This window comes from Tachypleus tridentatus, chromosome 12, assembly GCF_004210375.1.
Source record: "Tachypleus tridentatus isolate NWPU-2018 chromosome 12, ASM421037v1, whole genome shotgun sequence".
Classification (NCBI taxonomy): domain Eukaryota; kingdom Metazoa; phylum Arthropoda; class Merostomata; order Xiphosura; family Limulidae; genus Tachypleus; species Tachypleus tridentatus.
Genome location: NC_134836.1, coordinates 45,045,973 through 45,069,348, shown reverse-complemented (window position 1 = coordinate 45,069,348; position 23,376 = coordinate 45,045,973). Strand labels below are relative to the sequence as shown.

Below are 23,376 nucleotides of genomic sequence, written 5' to 3'. Positions count from 1 at the left end.
TTTTCAGTAGCTAACCAGATCGAAGCAATCGTGATGACCAATTTACAATGAATAAACGAAGTGGAAGATATAACTAATAACCGATGTACGAAAGTTATAGTTAATTGAATTAGCCCAATATTATATATAGTTTTTTGACATAGAAAAAATAATTTAGAACGCATTTTAAACATATAATTACGATGTCCAAAAAAAACATAGGAAGAATATATATGAAAATATTTTGCTCTACCTACCGATCAGTTTTCCTTTTCCTTTTATATTTCAGTCAATGCTGTTCTTAGTTATGCAAATGAAACACGAATACTGTATGTTTTAGGTTTCGATGTAGTTCGATCATTTCAGAATTTGGCGACAAGGAGTAAAATGTATTATTTTTTATATTCTTATAAAGAAGTTAAAGTTAAATTTCGGCACATTAACTTACACTAGTTCAGTAAGCTATCATTTTTGGATCATATTTGAATAGATTATATAGTAGTAACATTTAATATTTGAACTAAATGTTTAAAAACTGACAACACATAGCAACAAGTTATATTAATATTATGTTATGTTATTAATATCCTAATCAGCAAGTCACGTGATAATCACAGCTCATATAAAAGTCGCGGCGATACGGAATGTATCTGAACTACATTTTGACACTTCTTGGCACCATGTATGTAGCATAATGCAACCAAAAATCGATCGCTTTGGAAAGTATATGTTAGAGATATTTCTGAAGTAAAATATTCTTATACTCGGACCATAAATATGAGTTCATGGTTTTGTTTGTTTGTTTGTTTGTTTGGGAATTTCGCACAAAGCTACTCGAGGGCTATCTGTGCTAGCCGTCCCTAATTTAGCAGTGTAAGACTAGAGGGAAGGCAGCTAGTCATCACCACCCACCGCCAACTCTTGGGCTACTCTTTTACCAACGAAAAGTGGGATTGACCGTCACATTATACACCCCCACGGCTGGGAGGGCGAGCATGTTTAGAGCGACGCGGGCGCGAACCCGCGACCCTCGGATTTCGAGTCGCACGCCTTACGCGCTAGGCCATGCCGGGCCGAGTTCATGGTAATGGATTTACATTTTCCAGACTGTGGTATCGGAAAACAAAGGAATATGGATCACTTGATGCACCAGGACAATCCAGAAAGAAATAAGCAACAAGCTGAAGTACAACCATGGTAAGCAAAGCTCACTTTTCGAAATCTTGTGACATTTGTGAATTCACGAACAAAAAGGTCGGCACCGAAAGCCGCCCACAGGCCCCAGGCAACAGTACGTAATATTGTGAAGAATCTACGACTGGAAACGAAACCAACAGGGTATGGGTTCACCGAGGTAAGGCTTCCAGTCTTACTTCTCGTTTAGTCCTCGCATACCTAAAACAGCTGAAGAAATGAATGGATATTCATACTATTCAATACGAAGACATACCGATAAATTCACCGAACGCAGAGCAGCGCCTATGATTTTCTGTGCCATTGGGTTTTTGAAACGGGTGTCGGAAAATCGTCAACTTTGTAGATTAGATGAATTACGGAAAGTAACATGGAAGAATGGTGCGTTTTATCATGACAGTCTTACGACAGAGACGTTTGCGGTGGAAACTACGCTGCAGAGCTATTTTCAAGATGCATGGTCGTCAGACAGAGCATGACTGGTCGTGGCGACTGGACTGTAACGACGAAGTGAAGTTCTGAAATGGTTTCAATATAAGTTACTAAATCAACTATTAGCATTATGTAATAGAAACTCTCTTACTACAAGTATGGTTGTAGGTTCTTTTGTATTTAGAGAGTAATATGTCAAATTAGTATCGAAGATAAATATTCGAACGTGAATAAATATATACTTTGTTCTGTTTGGTTTTTATTCAGTAAGTATTTTTTAAAGACATTCCTTAAAATATCGAATTTTTGATTGAGAACGATTTGGTATCAACTTACCTTGTGAGTGTAGTACGCTGAAGTAAGCTCATAATTACATAAAATGGTATAACATGTTAAAGTTAATGCTCTTAATTGCTTAATTAACTGATTCTTATTCCAATAATATGACAGGTTAAATTAGTTCCGGTAAGATTTCGAAAATATAATTAAGGCTGAAAATGGAAACTTATTTTGCGTTTATATCAATGAAAAATTGAAAAACTGTATGAAATTGTCAGCTCCTGACAACTAGGAGAGATTCGTTGTTAAGTGCAAAGCTACACAATGGATTATCTGTGCTCTATCCACCACGGGTATCGAGTTTTATCGTTATAATCCTTTATATTTCCAGCTGGGCCACCGGGAGAGGGGAGAGGGCGCAAACAGAAAGATATAGCTAAGTATAAAGACTATGTCTTTCTACTGAAGCCACGCGTTCGCCATCTTACCACAATTAATTGGAAACCCCACTGAGACCATTTAAATAGTGTGCTATGAGAGTTTTCTGTTGAAGTTTTTAATTTTATTAAAATTAAAATCACAGGATAATAAATATAAAATACTTTTCTATAGTTGAAAAGTTGGCCCGACATGGCCAAGCGTGTTAAGGCGTGCGACTCGTAATCTGAGGGTCGCGGGTTTGCATCCCCGTCGCGCCAAACATGCTCGCCCTTTCACCCATTGGGGCGCTATAATGTGACGGTCAATCCCACTATTCGTTGGTAAAAGAGTAGCACAAGAGTTGGCGGTGGGTGGTGATGACTAGCTGCCTTTCCTCTAGTCTTACACTGCTAAATTAGGGACGTCTAGCGCAGATAGCACTCGAGTAGCTTTGTGCGAAATTCAAAAAACGAACAAACAAACAGTTGAAAAATTATGAGATTTTTAATTTTATTTAATAAATCTCCCATAGAATGCGTGATTTCATATACATGTACCAAAGAAATATCTGACTTTAGTTCGTGCAACTGAGTTATTAAAAAGCGTGTAATTTGAATTGGAAGAAAACACTCGTTAGGTTACGTTACTGGGTTTGTTATGCTTACTGTAAATGGGAAATATAGCGATAACAACGACGTAGCAAAGAAGACACCAGTGGAATGTAGTTGATATACTTTGAAGTCAAGCACAAATCTACCGAAACCCGGTTTCTAGCGTTGTAAGTCCGCCGCAAATATATTGCTGTGCCACTGGGAAACCGACAGTGGAATTTCTTTTAATTTTCTTTCGATTTTCAAATAGAAATACTTAATAATTATTTCTTTTCTTACAAGAAGGAACGTATCTATTCACCATTTGTTACTAGTTCTGATTGAACGAACAAATTCAGACTGATATTGACACAACACATGGAAGTAGATTTCGCTTACGTTTGTTGGAATAAGGCACATAATGTTTTAATATCAACGAATAACGTTGCTATTGTTTTTTTCACATATAAATAAAAACAAAAAGATAATAATAATTAAACAGTACAATTCAGAATCTATCACTTACCCTGATTCTGATATTGTTATAGCTTACTGTAAGTACTAATATTAAGGGTTGGTGTAAGAAAAGGAAACCCGTTAATAATTATAAAAACAAAGAATCGTTTCTATTTCAAAGTTGAGCGTTTCTATGATTGGTGTAACAATGTACTGATAAGGAAAAGTTCTACTTAAGTGATAAATGAATTAGTTCTCTAAAATCATCATAAAAACAAACTTAATTTTACACTAACACATGTTACAGTAATCCTACAATAACATAATAATTTATCAAAAAAAGGCTTATATCAGTAACCTGGTATGTACATAACGTGGCTCTAAATCAATGCAATTACACGTAATTATCCATAATGTATATTATTATTTAAATTTATCGAGCAAGCAGCGATCAAGCTCAGTAAAGTGGATATATCAATCTTACATTAAACGTGCATTAACACACACCAGCTTCGATGGAGTTTTGTTTGGCACACGTGTGTTACAGACAGTTCCCCGTGTTTGAATACTAAGTTCGATAAAAATTTACTTGATAATAGGTAATTAACGTAAAATGAATATTTGCAAGTGGAAGATCTTTTCACATCCCTTGGTCTATATGCTGTTGCTCCCCAAGGCCGAAAAGTAAGGCATATTTACAAAATTACTGGAGAATAATAGCCATATAACAACGTAATAGTATAGTGGGATTAGCTTTGTATGGGTGTGGTCAGATGGCCATGGACAGTTTTCTGGTGATTTCACCCTCTGCATTAGACTAAACAGTGGCATGCTCTATACATATATACAGATCAGTGGTTCTATAAAAAAATGTGATACTCATTAAAAAACCAAAAGATATAAAGCTTAATCAAACTTGCAACTCTTAAATTCTGATTAGAAGAGTGCGTTTTGTGTGTAGAAGATATTGTGCCGATTATTATTTTCTATAATGAAACTAACTCTGTATTTTTCCCAAACTAAAATACTAACAATAAGCTGTATTTTGTATAATACAACGAAACCGGCTTCACTTTTACATTGTATGACTTAGGTGCTCAAAAGAGATTACTGATATTTGTTTCACTTTATTTATTTTTAAGAAAAATTATTTGATGCTGGGGTTAACACTTCATTTTTACCTTTGCCCCCCAGTGCTACAGCAGTATGTTTGCGGGCTTACATCGCTAAAAATCGGGTTTTGATACCTGTGGTGGGCAGAGCACAGATAGCCTTTTGTGCTTAATTCCAAATAACCAAACCTTAATATTTACTGGTGATTAGTGCTTCAAAAAAGGTAGCCATAAAAATATAAAATTTTCAAAACATTGTTGCTAGACAACACCAATAGCTTATTAGAAATCTAAATATACAGTTATAGAAAGATAAAACTTAAAAAAATAAAATAAAAATTATAACATTGTTTAAGAGATAATATTACAGAAGGATCTAATTTATTATGAATAATAGAAAATATTTTCAAATGTTTTTATTTTTTGAATTTCGCACAAAGCTATTCAAGGGCTATCTGCGTTAGCCGTCCCTAATTTAGCAGTGTAAGACTAGAGGGAAGGCAGCTAATCATCACCACCCACCGCTAACTCTTGGGCTACTCTTTTACCAACGAATAGTGGGATTGACCGTAATATTATAACGCCCCCACGGTTGAAACAGCGAGGACGTTTGGTGCAACGGAGATTTGAACCAGCGACCCTCAGATTACGAGTCGCACGCCTTAACCCACCTGGCCATGCCGAGCCGTTTATACTTTTATTCTTTGATAAAGAAATTCTACTGACTTGCCTTTCTGTGCCAAGTTTGAGAAAGCTTATTACACACCGTGTACAGAAACAGAGTTTACGAAATTAAACCTGATAGCTCTATATTATCACCTGACATCCGCTTTTATGTCATTTGAAATCATAAAATTATGTACACTGATAAAATTTACAAACTCAACATTTGTTGAAAATAACGACTAAATTATTTGCGAATTTTATAGATGTCTTAAGTTATTAACCAGAAATTACTCTTATAATAGAAATAGTCAATGCGTGGCGGGGGCTGATGGTGGTGGAAGGCTGTCTATCAACTTACTCAACGTGAATCACGGCTTTTCGCCATAGATTTAATTATGTGTAAGACTGCGACTCTATGGCCATCTAGTGCTCACAATTTAAACAATCTAGCCATAATTAGAGTAAACAATGTGTCTTGTTTAATTTTACGAGAAATATGTGTATAAAGATGGAACAAACAGTTAGATGTCATTATATTTCTCTTACCGTTAACCGATATCTAGGATATACATGCAAAAATACATACTTATTTCTGTATAACAAATCCATGATTTCTAAATTTAAAATTTTTATTTGGATCAGGTGTATATTTTGATTAAAATCACATTAACTTATACAAATAAATACTAAATTTCAAGTTGGCGTCGTACTTAAAACAAGTAACATGTATAAAGTGTAACATGATACGATATGTTATATGATGTTCACTTGTATTAAACATTTGTTTTATTTGAAAATTGTGAAAAATCTTATGTTTTTTAAACCTATGCTAAAGACCTGTTAAATATTTGAGTGAACAAGTTTATAGACGTGTTTGACCACAAAACTACTTTAAACACTTTCAGTTAATGTCACAAAAGTTATGTTAAAAGTCACAATCTTGTAGGAAGGTGAAAGCATAGTTCATTATTATGTCGCTAGATGGCAAAGTTTGGTTCGTTTTGAATTTCGCGCAAAGCTACACGAAGGCTATCTGCTCTTACCGTCCTTAATTTAGAAGCGTAAGACTGGAAGAAAGGCTGCCCGTCATCACCACCCATCACCAACTCTTGAACTACTCTTTCACCAACAAATAGTGGGAGTGGGTGTTACATTTTAACGCCCCCACAGCAGAAAGGACGAGCAAATTTGGTACAATATGCATTCGAAACAGCGACCCTCAGATTACTAGTCGCGAGTCTTAACAACCTGGCCATGCTGAGCGTCTGCTAAAAAAAAAAAAAAATCCATAAATATTATAGAATCCTGGTAAACAACACATTATAACTTAATGCATCAACTGATTTCAAATAATCTGTCTTTAGTACATTTCAACTGAATTTGATGATTTTGTTTTCTTTAATAGAAAGAGATTATTCTAAATTAAATATTTCCTGGTGTAATCAATATTTATATTACGGCAAGATGATCAATGTGTATTTTTGCTCTCATCATTATTTTTTATAATAACTCAAACATAGAAAATTATATTGCTATTATCCTAAGTGCACAGGTTTAACACTTGTATAACTTGCTTAGTACTTAGCATAACGAAATAGTTAATTCAGGTATAAACTTTTTATTGTCTCCCAGTGGATTTTTTTTTTTTTGAATTTTGCAAAAGGCAAAACTAGAGCTATCTGTTCCTGGTGTAGCACTGTACGACTAGAGAAAAGGCAGCACCCACTGTCAACTCCTGGGCTACACTTTTACCAACGAATAGTGGGAGGCCCGGCATGGCCAAGCGTGTTAAGTCGTTCGACTCGTAATCCAAGGGTCGCGGGTTCCAATCCTGGTCGCACCAAACGTGCCCGCCCTTTCAGTCGTGGGGGCGTTATAATGTGACGGTCAATCCCACTATTCGTTGGTAAAAGAGTTGACGGTAGGTGGTGATGACTAACTGCTTTCCCTCTAGTCTTACACTGCTAAATTAGGGACGGCTAGGGCAGCCAGCCCTCGTGTAGCTTTGTGCGAAATTCAAAAAAACAAAAAAAGAAAACAAACGAATAGTGGGATTGAGCGTCATATTATAAAGCCCCCACGTCTGAAAGGGCGAGCATGTTTGGTGTGACGGGTATTCGAACCCGCAATCCTCAGATTACGAGTCAAGCGTCCTAACTATCTAGTTATCCCAGACCAAATCGATTACCTACAGTTAAAACCAATCTTTCTCATTTTCGGTATTGAGGTCCCTTGAGTGGACCTTAGAGAGTTAGGTGAAACCTTGACCTATTTCTCTCGTAATTATGGTATTATTAATAATTTTATGTTGTAGGCAAATGTTAAATGTTCATTTACACGAATTCAAAACCTCAATCAGATCCATGTTCATTTATGTTCTAACGTTCATTATTTACGCTCAGACACACTCGCTATATATGTATAGTACATATATTGCTGTGTTTTTCACATTGTTGGCTCATTTTATTTGTATTTACATAAATACCCTTTTTAATACACTATATAATAAACAACAGAATGATGAGTTATGTAGGTCTACTAATAGGTGGCATATTAATAAACTTATATAGTATACACTGCTGGCCAAAATCTTACGGCCAATGAATATAAAGAATAAATATGCATTTTGAGTTGTTAGACTCCACCTCTTATTTGAGTAGAGCTTCGAAAGATGACAATATGAAAAGGGAAAATTAAAATAAAAAACGTTTTTAGCATTTAATAGGGAAAATATGAACACTATGAAATTAGCCTAAATACTAGCTGGTCGAAAGTTTAAGACCATATTAAAACGAAGCGTTAATTGGTAAACACGTAACGAAATTTAGTCATTTGTGTTCAAGCATTAACGTTGTCAACATCTCTCACTGACATCTCCTGTGTTACATTGTGTAAAAACATAGTAAAGGTTAAAAAGTTGTCAGAGTTTGAACGTGGCAGAATTGTCGAGCTGCAAAAGCAAGATCTCTCTCAACGTGCCACCTCTGGTGAAATTGGCCGTAGTAAAACTGCTATTGCAAATTTATTAAAAGACCCTGATGGATACGGAACAAAAATTTCAAGACGTCGGCCCAAGAAAATTTTGCCGGCGTTGAGCAGGAGGATTCGACGGGTTGTCCGGCAAGACACCAGCCGATCGTCGAACCAGATTAAGGGCCTTACGGAAGCACAATGCAGCTCAAGAACAATAAGACGACATCTACGAGAGAAAGGCTCTAAAAACCGTAAACGTCTCCTTCCACACCACGAAACAGCTCGGTTAAACTTTGCTGAGAAGCACCAAACATGGGACGCAGAAAAGTGGAAGAAGGTTTTGTTCTCTGAAGAGAAAATATTTAACCTGAGTGGTCCAGATGGTTTCCAACGTTACTGGCATGATAAGGATATCCCACCGGAAACATTTTCTACACGATACAGTGGAGGAGGTTCCATCATGATCTGGGGTGCTTTCTCCTTCTATGGAACAATTGAACTTCAGGTTATACAGGGGCGTCAAACAGAAGCTGGCTACATTGGCATGTTGAAGAGAGCATCCTTCTTGAGTGAAAGCTCTCGCTTTGGTGGAAATGACTAGATCTTTCAGCAGGAGAACGCTGCAATCCACAATGTCCGCATGACAAAGGACTTTTTCATGGCGAATAAGGTGATTCCTTTGGACCATCCAGCGTGTTCGCCCGAACTGATCCCCCATTGAAAATGTTTGGAGGTGGATGGCAAGGAAAGTCTATAAAAATGGACGTCAATTCCAAACAGTGCATGTTCTTCGTGAAGCCATCTTCACCACTTGGAATAACATTCCAGCCAACCTTCTACAAACGCTTATATCGACCATGCCAAAGCGAGTGTTTGAAGTTATTCGCAATGACGGCCGTGCAACTCACCACTGAGACCTCTTGTTGGGCATTTCCTATCCTGTTTGGGACTTCTTTTTGGTATGATCTTAAACTTTTGACCAGCTAGTATTTAGGCTAATTTTATAGTGTTTACATTTTTCCTACTAAATGTTAAAAAAGTTTTTATTTTTTCTTTTCTTATTTTCATCTTTCGCAGCTCTACTGAAATAAGTGGTTGAGTCTAACAACGCAAAATGCACATTTTTTCTTTATGTCCATTGGCCTTAAGATTTTGGCCACCAGTGTATGCTTAATGGTGAGAGAAACTCATTTCCATCATGCATGATATAACGATCTAATGCACGAAACATTTCGTTTTCACGTAACTTTTTTCTTGAAATACGTAAATGATCTGCTTAGAAGTCTATCATGGAGTGGTTGCATGTGTGTGTATTTACGTAGAAATTCAGAGTTTGTTGAGGGGGAAGATTTATATGTGCTAGTAAGTATTGTATTTTTTGTTTGTTTAGTTTAATTTTAATTTTCATGGGTGAAACATTGATCCAGTCTGGACAACCGTATTCTATGATTGGTCGTATATATTATCTGTATATTTTTAATACGTTAGTTGGTGTTGTTCATGCATTTACTGACAGACTTCTAAATTATTTTTTTGCTAGATTTTGTTTAAAATCTCATTTATATGATTTTGCCATGCTAATTTTGTGTCATAGATGAGATCAAGTAATTTTGATTACTATTACCTATTTGGAAAAGTGTTCCATCTGGTTTGGTTTGTTTTGAATCTCGCGCAAAGCTACACGAGGACTATCTGCGCTAGCCGTCCTTAATTTACCAGTGTAAGACTAGAGGGAAGGCAGATAGTCATCATCACTCACCACCAACTCTTTGGCTACTTTTTACTAACGAATAATGGGATTGACCGAACATTATAACATCCTAACGGCTGAAAGGGTGAGCACGTTTGGTGTGATGGGGATTGGAACATGCGACCCTCGGATTACGAACCAAGTGCCTTAACCACCTGATCATGCCAAGTCAAGTGTTCTTATAGTTTGGGGCTGATTTTGATTAGTTTCTTTAGTTTTGCTAGTACAGTACTAAGATTTGCATTCTTAGTTTGTTTATTTTTATTGGTTTGTTCAACAGTATTTAGCGATATTATTTAATGACAGCTCTAAATTTGCAGCCAATAGTAATAGCGTTTCAGAATTATCTCAAATAGCTACATCATCTGCAAATTGTGAAACAGTAATTTTGGCCGTTTAAAATGGCATGATGAAGAATATGGGGCTAACTGCTCCTCCTTGAGGTATCCCTGCCTCAAGAGTAAAATACCCCTAGTTGGTGCTCTCAACAATTTACCCGACTTTTTCTATTTTCTAGAAAGTTTGATAAGCAAAGAGTAATTCCTCATGATGGTTCCATCTGTAACATCTGGAACCTTACACCTAGATGCCAGATTGTATAGAAAGCCTTATCTAAATCGGGAAGACAAACAACCGTGCATTTTCTTTTGCTAAAACTATATATTGCGGTTTCAGTTAATCTAACTAAATGATATATGGTTCGCCGAAATTTCCTGAAACCGTTTTGTACTTCCAGTAATTTAGAATTGTGTTACAGGTAATGATTTAATTTTTTAATTATCATTATTTCTAAAATATTTCCTACGCAGCTGGTCAGGCTGATTGGTCTGTATCTTTGAGGCTCATTTGTTGGTTTTCCTTTATTTAAACATGAGAATATTCGTTTGCTTCCAAGAGAATTACCAGTCGAGCACCTTAACCACCTGGCCATGCCGGGCCAGCCTAGTTAGTTGGAAACAGTGATAATCGAGCAAACACAAACAAATATATTAAGTGAGGCTGAAATAAAAACGCTTTAAGTTGAACAGCAAGAGCCATTAAGACCAATTGCTTTTTTGTTTATTTTTAGAACAAAGTCACACTGGGCTGTTTGTTGTGTTCGAAGCGGGGAATCAAGCTCCGGATTTTAACGTTGCAAGTCTACAAACTTACCGCTGTTCCACCAGGGGACATCAATAAAACTAACTTTTACAGTAAATATTATCTCACTTGAACCAATAAATGAACATTCTATAATGTACTGTTGTGTTATCAGTATCAATGGTGCGAGAACACTTAGTTCAAATGTTACAAAACCCTTATTTACGACTAGTGCTTGTTTCACACAAAAGTATGCTTAACAGTATGTTCTGAATTAACGAAAATAAGATAGGCTCTATTTCAGATCTCTTGGTGTTGTTGAAATATATATACATACAGTGTGCCCTAAAAAGTTGAACTATTACAGATAAGTTAGTCGAGTGACTCGATGCAAAACAAATGGAGTTTCTTGATTTGTAATTAAGCACAAAGCTACAGAATGGATTATCTGTGCTCTGCCCAAAATGAATATCGAAACCCGGTTACCAGCGTTGTAAATCCGCATACGTAATGCTTTGCCACTTGAGGGTAGCAAACACAGACGGTAAACCTTCAGCTACACGTAAATTTTACACAGTTGGATATTATACCACTCGATTGATTGGTTAAATGATGAAATAATCACCTAGAGAAACTGTGGTCCCTACTGAATTTAGTTTTCAGCAATAAGAAAATGAAAATAAATGTAATAAAAAGGTTTTGAAAATTAATTTATGGAGATGTTTTGGGTTCCTTATACAATAATAATTTGCCTATTTATTGTAGATTAACTTATCTCAGGAATATTTTCACCCTTCCCATTAAATTGGCGGAAATATGTAGCCCGTAATATAAATTGACACCAAGTTATCTAACTAGTTATAAAAATAACTCAAACTCGTTTTATGTGGATGCTATTTCAGATAAAAATAAATAAATAAATTGCAGAGCAAAGTAAATTTTACCTCATTTTCTCTAATACAAATTTTGACTAAATTTTTATCTAAAAAAATACTATAAAGTAAATTTTTTTCACGAAACTCTAATAACAAGGTTGAACTTTATTTTTTCAATTACTTTTATTACAAATCTTATTTTGCAAAAAGCCACTGAAAAGCAGACTAAAAATTGGTATTTAAAGTTTTCAAGATATTTTTAAAGGGCATTAAGTTCCCCTTGGGACAGCAGAAAGTTTACGAATTTACAACGCTTCAATCAAGGGTTCGATTCCACTTGGCGCACACAGCAGATAGCTCGATGTGGCTTTGCTATAAGACAAATACACAAAGGCCATTAAAACCAAAGGTGATAACTCTGTATATCGTAAAAATTAACTGTTGTAGTTTAACTGTTTTTCAAGGCCAGTGCACAATTGAATATGTTGTTTTTTTTCTTTCAAGGCTGTTCTTTGTCTGATACTTAGATTTTGTAAAATATCAAAAATGTTTTACAATAGGTTCATAAGAAATCACAACCGACTTTGCGACAAACATTTATATGGATTTGTTCAGCGAGGTTTACAAGTCAAGAACAACGGCTTTAAAACATTTATAGTAATTTAGTGAAATTTCCAAGATGAACACATTTACCGGATCTCTGTCTAGATGCCTGTCAAACTATAAATGTCACTGTTTACAAGGAGCATGTCCCAAAGACAATACGTATTGTGGTACTTGACAATTCTCAATATCATAGCATTACAAAGTGCATTTAAAATTAGCCTAGATTCCATGAAAATATGTTGCGTTAGCAGTAAAATAATGTGGTCTTGATATGTTTTATTTTTGTTTTGGAATTTCGCACAAAGCTACACGAGGGCTATCTGCGCTAGTCATCTCTAATTTAGCAGAGTAAGACCAGAGGGAAGGCAGTTAGTCATCACCACCCACCGTAAACTCTTGGGCTACTCTTTTACGAACGAATAGTAGGATTGACCGACATATTATAATGCCCTCACTGCTTAAAGGGCGAGCATGTTTGATGCAACGGGGTTTCGAACCCGCGACCCTCAGATTACGAGTCGAACGCCTTAACCCACCTGGCCAGTTTTGATATGTCTCGTTTTGAACGTTCCAGACGGTATCAACTGTTACGTATTATGTTCAGGCTCTGTTTTGTACTGATAACCATCTAAATCAAGTAAGCTACTACCATAAGTAAAATTAATTAGGAAAAATGTGTTCTTATAGTGATGTTAATAATACGTGTGAAATATTCATAAAAATATTAATTGACTAAACATAAACATCTTGTCATAACTTCATTGTTATCGGTATTTTCTAAAACACTAAAAATTAGTGAAAAACAAGTTAATACGATTTTAAATAACTTAAGTTCTTCTCCAAAAGTCAGTATAAACAATGAGTAAAATACCGAAGAGACACTCTTAACTTCCATAGAAAATAATTACGCCTTTTTTATATAATGATAAAAAATAAACACTAAATGCACTTTTGGATTTAGAAAAGGCATTTGATACAGTATTCCATCAAATTGTATTAGACACTTTACATTAACTTGGGGAACTTTTATAGTTGAAGACTTCAAACATTGGACATTGCATGATCAAGTTGTTACGGCACTCGACTCGCAATATGAGGATCACAGGTTCGAATCCCTGTCCCACCAAACATGTTTCGCCCTTTCAGCCGTGTATTATAATATGATGGTCAATCTTACTATTCTTTTGTAAAAGAATCACCCAAGAGTTGGCACTGGGTGGTGCTAAATAGCTACCTTCCCACTAGTCTTTCACTGCTAGATGAGGGATGACTAGCGCAGATAGCCCTATGTAGCTTTGTGAGAAATTGAAAAATAAACAAACTCAAAACATTGATAGTACTCGCCACAAATAACAACCAAAGAAACCCAGCATGACCAACTGGTTAAGGCACTCGACTCGTAATCTGAGAGTTGCGGGTTCGAATCCCTGCCACACCAAACATGCCAGCCCTTTCAGCCAGGTGGGGGGTTATAATGCGACTATCAATCCACTATTCGTTGGCAAAAGAGTAACCCAAGAGTTTGCCTTCCTTTTAGTCTTACACTGTTAAATTAGGGACGGCTAGCGCAGATAGCCCTCGTATAGCTTTGCGCGAAATTAAAAACAAACAAACAAACCAACTAACTAAAAAGATTTGTTACGATTCACCACAGTCCTTTTTCTTTCCAATTAATGTTATGTGTTCGTGTTCGCTTGATTTTTGCTGTTTTCACCTTACTAAAAAGATTTGCTACAATGCGCCACGGGCCTAAAAAAGGTTCTGGGTTTGCTTTGTTTGAAGATATTTGTGTTTGTTTTGAAAATATCACAAGATAAAAATTCTAATGTGTTGAAAGTTTTGTTTAGTGTAAAGTAAAACCTTACACAATGACCACGAGTATCGAAACCAGGTTTCTAGCTTTATAAGTCATTAGACTTTCAGCTGAACCATTGGAGTCGTGTTGAAAAAAATTGTATGTAGTTAAGCGCAAAACTACAATGTGGGCTATCTGTGTTGTGCCCACAGTAGATATCAAAACCCGATGTTTAGCGTTATAAACCTTCAAACTGAGCCACTGGGAGAGAAGCGTGTTGAAAGGTAATTAAATTTACATATGTATTGACTGAAAGTGATGAAGACATAATAATGTATCATCAACTGTACATTTTTCCATTTTCTTAAACCAAAATTATCTATTTACCTCAAATTTATGACATACAAATAATCACTTAATAACAATTAAAAGTGAGGTAATTATCTTATTTTCTTTTTGGTTCGGTGTTTAGGGATTGTTTCAATTGGATGATCTTTACCTGTGACGTAACATAATTATGAGCCGAGGCCTCTAAGCATTCTTGGCCATGACATTCAACTATATAAGGTAAACGAAAAATGTGGAGGTAGGACAGTTTGCCTTGTAAGAAAATCCAAGGTTAATTAAAAATTCCGTTGAGTAAACTAGAAAGTGAGAACACTGCCCACGAGGCTCTTGGTGATGGTGACACTGAATTCCTACAATGACAATAATTGATACACCAAGATACTTTAAGGCAAAATCTTGACTGTATCTATTAAAGAATGACTGATAAAATATCTTTTTACGTTTTACGTCTACTATTTCCACATTAATATTATTAATATGCTTTTGATATTAAGTTTATTTTGAATTTTGATTTATAAAGAGTCCCCTCCCCACGGTGGCACAATGATGTGTTTGCACATTTACATCTCTTCAAAATTTTGAAGATTTGTACTCTCAGTTTCGGTTTGTGTTTTAGTGAACGCTCCCGAAGAAGCTGTAAAGCGAAACGTTGAGTGTTTAACTGAATAAAAGCAATCATTTGGTGTTATAAATTTGTTTATTTCTAGTTCTAACAAAGATATAACTGTTATAAGGTATCTATCAGTATCTATCGCATTTGTTAGTTTGTTGGTCAAATGTAACCGATGTTTGATATTTGTCTTTCAGAGCTTTCTTTATAATGTATTAATGGCTACAGTTCTAGATCTGTTTACAGTAAGTAGTGCCTCTTGACTTACGACACTTACTAGTATCAATCTTAAGTTTTAACAACTGATGTTATAAAATAGCAAAATATCAAAGTAAAATTTCTCAATTTTTAGGAACCGACGTCACATGGCAAGTTGTTATTTAGAGTAATCAATAATAGTAAAAAACAACTCATTATTCAGGACTTAGTCTAGTGTTTATATGATGCTCTTTCAACTCAGAATAATTCTGTCGTGACAGTCTGCTTTTTTATAATATTTAGATGGATTAAATATGATTGTTTTAACAGGCACAAAAAATTAGGGAAATATTCTGTTAGACTGAGTTTCAGTCTGTGAGATGCAGTTTTATATTTTAACCATTTAAACTATTGCGCATTTAGAACATTTTACTCTACTAAGAAAACTATACATTTCTAACCTAACATTTCTAGCCTAATCAAACGAAAAATTTCTGGATATTTCAACAAATGAAACTGTGAACTTCAGGTTTAAAGTACTGAAATGGTTTAAACAAGCGGCATTTTAAGATGATTAACTTTTTTTCTTGGAACAAACCTTTTAGTCCAAAGGTATAATATCTTGAAGTGTATTTCTTTTGGATATAAATTTAGAATAACAATAAAAATGGAGCAACTCAAACCAGTAATTGTAAATAATTTATTTTTAAAGCTTTATTAATTTCTCCTAGGTGGCGGTTTGACTGTTGTGCATAGATATGTGCATGCATGCGTGGACAAGAGAAAACAAAACGTCAGTTGTCCTTAACTTTAGAACATTACCTTTTAAATAACGAACCAAGATATTTGTTTTTTATTAGATATAATGAGAAAGTTGTTACAATTAATAACACATGTTATAACTATTCCAAAATCAGTACTTATTTGACTCTATTGAAAATACATAAAACGTAATATTCAACTTACATGAAGGTTTCTGATCTTTTGTAGTTAATATTTTAACGTATTCTGACTTGTATAAAATACAAATAAAGACTACTCATGCATACATTCTATAATGAAAATACAAACTTAATACCGTGTAAAACATTTTACAGCTCTTATATAGGATTATTCATGCCACTGATGAGTGTAAAATTATTGAGAAATGTACTAAGGAATATTCAGGAGAAACTAGACTTTGGAAACAGTTCTTAATCAACGAAACTTAGGGTTAATATCCTGAACAGCTTAAAAAACTGTACTGCTTTTAATCATTTAGTTTTGTGTCGCTTTTCTTTAAACTTTAATTCTATTTCTTGTACATTAAAGTCATTGATATAGGGGGAAAATTAGTAACTTGTCTAATTTGGATTTATCCAGTATTTTAAACTATAATGGTTTTATTTCATTGACACAACACATCGAAATTACGGGTGTAATATGGTGTTCTAATAGGTTTGTACACTACTCTTTATATATATGTATATATATATAATTCAATTAACTCGTGTTGTCTTAATTCGTAATACAACGAGCATGTGAGAGTTGTCTTTAATTAGCGACTATTTTTACTAAAGTAATGTGTATTGAATACTACAACTGGTTTTCAAAGAAAACTTGAAACTCTGTATATTTAAATACATTTGCTTTTATACAAAAGCTTCGAGTGAGAAAAAAATCTCAAAAATGAAATTAACCTTGAATAGTTCTCTAAGAAAAAATACTTCACTGGAATACACTGAAGTATCAAGAACGTCTGTAGTCTTCATACAGCGATACATGTTATAAGGGTTTGACTTTATAAGAGGGCAAAGAACTTTATCTAAAAAAAAGAGATTTGTGTAAGCCTTTGATTATCTATGTAAGCCTTTGATTATCTTTGTGCTGGCACTGAAGACCAAGGTTATACAGAATACCACTGATAAACATCTGGTTGAATTGTGACGACATAAACCTTGAATGTTTTAAGTGACACATTTTAGGTTTTCAAAATGATTAAATATGTTTTTCACAAAAATGATTAAGAGATAAACCCGAATAAAACATTAAACGTTAGTTAAATAAAACCCAGATAGTGTTTAACTATTTATCCTTGACAACTTTATTACAAATTTCAATAACCAGGGAACACAGATTTGCATAACAAATAACAACTGTGCCTTGCACAATAATACGAAGACATTTTATAAAAATGTTAGATTATGTCTGGTAACTGTTTGTTTGAATATTTTTTCTTGTTTTCATGCTAGAAAAACATAAATGATAAACTTTGGAATTTAACAAAGATCATGATGCGATTTTTCTATCAATATTAAATAACGTCATCTGTCAAGAAATGTTATCTTGCACTTGCTTAAATTCATAATAACATCAGTATTAAATAACGTTATCTACCAGGAAATGTTATCTTGCATTTACTCAGATTCATAATAACATCAATATTAAATTGTCTTGTTTTGATTAAGAGAAGGAATCTTTTGGTTTCTATTTTCTTAAGCACCTGTAGTGTTTTAATACAACCCAACTGTATAGAGACGAACTTTAATGTATTGCTTTCTTTTAACATAATCTACCTGGAACATCTGAGTAACGTTAATCAGTAGTTTATTAAATTAGAATTTCATAAAAGTAAAAAGCAAAAAAAAGCGAATACCTGCATCAATTGTTTAGTAAATAAATTCCGTGAAAGTCAAAATTTTTATAACTACATGCAAATTATAAAATACAAAAAAAGGGTAAAAACACATTACATGGCATACAAGTATTTCAAATGACTGTTATAAAACGATATTAATTTATAAAGCAAAACTTCAATGACGAAGAAATGAATTTTATTCTGAATGAATACCAATTGCTATTTTGTAGTGTCTTACTTACATTAATGTTCAGGCTTCTTGGGAATCGTAGTTTATTTTATAGTTTTATTTTGGTAAAATAAATAAATTTAACGTAGATAAATAAAGCATGATACTCAATACGTGATCATGAGAAACGGTAGAAACTTCCATGTTGTTTTATGTTCATGTACACAAAGTCAAAATTTATTATAATGCATTTTAAAATGTGTTATTGTTTTGGTAAAATGTTACCTGAAAATACTCAAGGCTGTTCATTTTAAACCGCAATGGTTTTACTTCTTAGGTACAATGAATCAAAGTTATGGGTGCAATAGGGTGTTCTAATAAATTTGAACAATACTTTGTATATCTTTATATATCGCTAAGCACGGCGGTGTTTAGCTTAAGCTAAGACAAAATAATAATTCTAGTGTGAACGATGTTATCATTAGCTCTTGAAGTTAGCGTTCCTACAGAAATCTGGTGTTTCTTTAAAAGCCTTAAGTGCAGAGTGAAATAGGAATTATCAGTCAATAAGAGATGAATATTACATGACTGTAACATTGAGAATATTCAATGCTTTGTACACTATACAATCAGTGTGTTTAGGGAGTCAATCACTATATTATGTATGAAGAAAATGAAATCAATATACGTTATACTGACTTTTATTACAGACGTTCATAGAATACATTAACCTTCAATCAAGAGGAAAACGTCAAAACGTGTTATAAATTTGTTTTTTTATAAATGTACAATGATGCAGGAATATCGGTACCAAGAAGAGTGCAAACATGAATATTGGGATGACACAGATATGAATTTATCATATGGTCTTTTTTTACTGTATGTTCCTTAACATTAAGTCCCAAGAAGCCATGATTATGACCAGTGATAAATAATAATCTATTGTAGCCAGTTGTATGGTATGGTATCAATATTTGAGGTCATGTGCAATAAAGAAACTGACATAACTGATATGATGTTAACTATACCGCCCTCCGCTAGTACAGCCGTATGTCTCTGGATTTACAACGCTAAAATTACGGGTTCGATTCCCCTGGTGGGCTGAGTAGATAGCTCGATGTTGCTTTGCTATTAGAAAAACACAAACCACACACACACACACAGTTAACTACATTTGTTACCATTTAATTATAAACCTAAAACAAGTGTTCACTTGTCAACATTGTTTAAAAATCATTTAAGTGAAACAAATAAAAAACTTTATAATTTAATTTCAAGTTCAAAGTTTTATCATGGTACAAAAAGGAAAGTTCAGTGGTTTATATCCTTAAAATGAGTTAAGGCTGTGTAAAACAATTATTTTTCATGTCATAAAAGTGGTCGCCCGTGAAGAATCAGGCTCTGTTTTGTGTTTACTGTCAATGTGTTTTAAACTTCAGAAACAATTGCATTAAAATTAAAGCATGAAATAGTCCAGTGTGTAGCTTTGCACTGAAAACAAACAAGCAACAACTCTGTAAATACGTTTTCGCTGAAAACATTGTTTACTATGCAGGGAAACATACTAATAATGTGGTTGGAAATGAATTGTTTCGCCCGACATGGCCAGGTGGTCAAGACACTCGACTCGTAATCTGATGGTTGCGGGTTCGAATTCCCGTCACATCAAACATGCTCGCCCTTTCAGTCATGGGGGCGTTATAAAGTGACCGTCAATCCCACTATTCGTTGGTAAAAGAGTAGACTAAGAGTTGGCGGTCGGTGGTGATGACCAGTTGCCTTTTCTGTACTCTTACACTGCTCGATTAGGAATGTCTAGAGCAGATAGCTCTCGTGTAGTTTTGCTCGAAATTCAAAACAAACCAAACCAAAAAAAAAACAACAACACTGAATTGTTTTGTATATATAGAGAATTAATTGTACTGAAGGTTTGAGATAAGTAAATTATAATAGAAAATTTTTAAAGTAAAAATGAAAAAGTAAGGGTTAGCGACGCTCATCAATAAAAGTAGTTATTTTCCCCTTCAAACTTTGAAGCCATTAATAGTGGTCAACCAAGTGCAATGTTATGAGATTAGTTATTCACGAGACGCATACATATATGCTTATTCATTTTGTTTTATTGAAAATGAGAAACCAAACATGAAATACACAACATGAAAACAAAAATTATGAAAAAACCCGGGTATGAAGAGAGAAAAGGTCCATTAGTCATCGCCGTGTCGAAGTCCACAAATCGGAATCACTAGTTGTTGTTCTGTTGAAACAAAATAAAAAAAAAATCATATTTGATGTAGACCAACTCCAAACAGAATAACTCTTTAACTTTTTACCATATAAAGAATTATTCGTATGTAAAACTAATGTCACAGTCTTTGTGATTACCAATAGTAATAAAGAAACGAAAACAAAACTAGCACTACCGCGTGTTGTAAAGCACAACAATGTAAGACTAAAAAACAGAAACGACCATTCCAACACTTCAAAACCCAAATCTGGATACATTTTGTAATTCATAACTACTATCATCAACCATCCGTTAATATTTTATTTGCTAAATCTAAAACTGACCACCTGAATTTTTTGAGCTAACTTGGAAATACATTTTTTTTTTCAAAAGAACGTCTTTATGTTTCATCTTACCAATTTCACCATTTTATTATTCATCTGGACTTTCTCGAACTTAGATGCCGTAACGTGGGTAGTAATATCCAGGGTAGTAATATCCATGGTAAAGAGGGTTGTACGTGTTGTAGCCAGTATACTTGTAATCCACTGGTTTTATTTCAGTCTTATGGATTAAAGGATTGTAGACATAGGGACTGTACAGTGGGTGGTTGTAGAAGGTGGAATACAATGGGTTGCCATAGGCGTATACCTTTTCCTTATCCTTTTCAGCAAAGGCAAGGCAAAGGGCAGCAGCAAATAGGGCTACAACAAACTGAAAATATGGAAAAATGGTTCTTGTGAATAACAATACGTGCACTACAATTATTGTTAAACTGTTAAAATATCCTGTGTTCCTTTGCACATAAAATAATTTTTACTTACGATTTCAAAGTGTTATAGCACTAATTGTAACGTGTTTGCAAGTAATCAGCTATCACGTTGCTCTAATGGCTATTTCTTCACCAATGAAATAATATTGCAGCTTTATTATTTGTTTTACTTTTTATTTTGTTCAATTTCCATAGAAGTTAAACGTCTAGAGCACCTTTTAGAATATTTCTTAAATAAAATAAAATAACAACAAAGGTGATTTTAATAAAAACAGCTTTATTATTCCTCACTTCGAATTTTTTATTCTACGGAATAATTTTAATGAAAACTAAAAACAGTTCCTAACTGTGCCATTCTCTGACTAAGGTTTGATGGCTCCATGATTGCAACTTTTTAAAACAAAGCCCAAACTATTCTTCAATAAGTTTGTTTCTTGAATTTGGTGCAAATTTTCTCGAAGGCTACCTGAGGTAGCCGTTGTTGGTTTAGAAGTGGTTGACTAGAGGAACATGCAGCTAGGTAACACCATCTGTCTACAACTGTTGAAGAAAGTGGGAGCATTTTAAGTTATGGGATTCGAAACCGCGAGCAGCAGCGAAGCGCATTAACCACCAGTCTATATCCAGCCACTCTTGAATAGGCACTCAACTAATTTTAAATGTACTTAGAATTTAAATATTTACTTAAAAATACAAAGTTAAACAATAGAAATATAAACGTAGATAACACAGCTCTCTTAAGATTTATGCATTTTAAAAATATAAACACAGATAACATAGCTCTGTAGAGATTTATGTATGTTAGAAATATAAACACAGATAGCATAGCTCTGTAGAGATTTATGTGTGTTTTAACATCATCAAAACATTTTGAAGATAAAATTAACTCTTAACTTACCAGTTTCTGCATGATGTTGATGAAAATTTCAACTTGATGCTTAGAAAATTGTACGACGATTATGACTAGCTGTTTTACAACTAATGAAGAATACAAGTCACAGCATTGTTTTTATACTGTTTTAATCAGAAAAAAATTATCTTAAAATAAGCAATTTGAAGTATTTCATAGTGATTGGTCGCCTTTTTATATCTTAAAACTTTTAATAATCCAATAGCAAGTCTCTTAGCAACAATGTCCAAAAGCGATAACCAGCTCATCAACTCATCTGCAAGATCATTTTGTCATAAGGTTATTGTCAAGGTTACGTAATGTAACGAATCGTTTGAAAATCTATTTTCTCTTTTGTACACCGTTCATGTTTTATTCTTCAGGTTTGGAGAAAAGTGCTGATAGGTTAATGTGTGACAAGAAACTTTGTGACGTAATGTCACACGTTCATAAGAGATTAGTTTTAGTTATCTTTGAAATCTGGCATGATTTTTTTTTTTGTTCGGGAATATAGATTACTAAAATCTTTTGAAAAATCTAAATATGTATACGTATAGTGTATTTACGTACAATGTTTTTGCTCACGAATGGTTACTTTGTACAATAAAAAACAATTAAAGTAAAACATGAACTCATTCACGTTGAAAGTGTGTTTCAAGAATTAATAATAATGAAACTAGTCTCTCGTTTTGTTTCACACAAAGCTCTAACACTTTAACACGATTTTCTGCCACTTCTGTTTACATTGTAAAGTGCAACAACATACCTAAAGCGAAAAACACATATTAACCGTTTTAACATTTCAAAACAAAAATCTGAAGGTATATTGTAATTCTTCATCACAATTGTCATTTATCAATTAATATTTTATTACGTTACATTGAGGTTCATGTCTAACATATATTAATCCAATATATTTTAAACCTTTGTCAATCAGTATACAGTACGTTTTAAAAACTTAACTAATCTCGCGTATAAATAAATTTTTACTTATCAGCAGATTTAAAACAAGTTTTAAAAACGAATTTATAAAATCTTGATTTCGAAAAAAATCACTTTTGAAACATCTGTGCTTTTTACTATTTCATCTAGATTCACTTTTCTTTTGCACAAGTATAATATTAGTAGTTTTAAAGTGTTAGGAATTACCTAAGAAAGTTAAATATGAGTGTAAATACATCACTATATTGTTCCATCTTTAATAAAGTTTCTCAGTGAATCAACAGTAAATTTATGGACTCCAAACCGTAAAATACAGAGTTAGATTCAATAAAAAGTAATCGGTAATTTTGTAGAATAAAAGAACACAAATAAAAAGTAATCTTTCGTAGATATGCTT

The 23,376-nt window shown here is 33.9% G+C and overlaps 1 long non-coding RNA gene across 1 annotated transcript; it reads right to left on the bottom strand.

Annotated features, from left to right (window-relative positions):
* Positions 1-20,249: 20,249 nt before the first annotated feature.
* LOC143233162 (uncharacterized) lies at positions 20,250-22,204 on the bottom strand. Its single transcript, XR_013018005.1, has 3 exons — positions 22,047-22,204; positions 20,793-21,090; positions 20,250-20,406 (listed from the first exon to the last, which is right to left on the bottom strand). It is a non-coding gene; the product is annotated as an uncharacterized LOC143233162 (long non-coding RNA).
* Between the last annotated feature and the right edge of the window lie 1,172 nt (positions 22,205-23,376).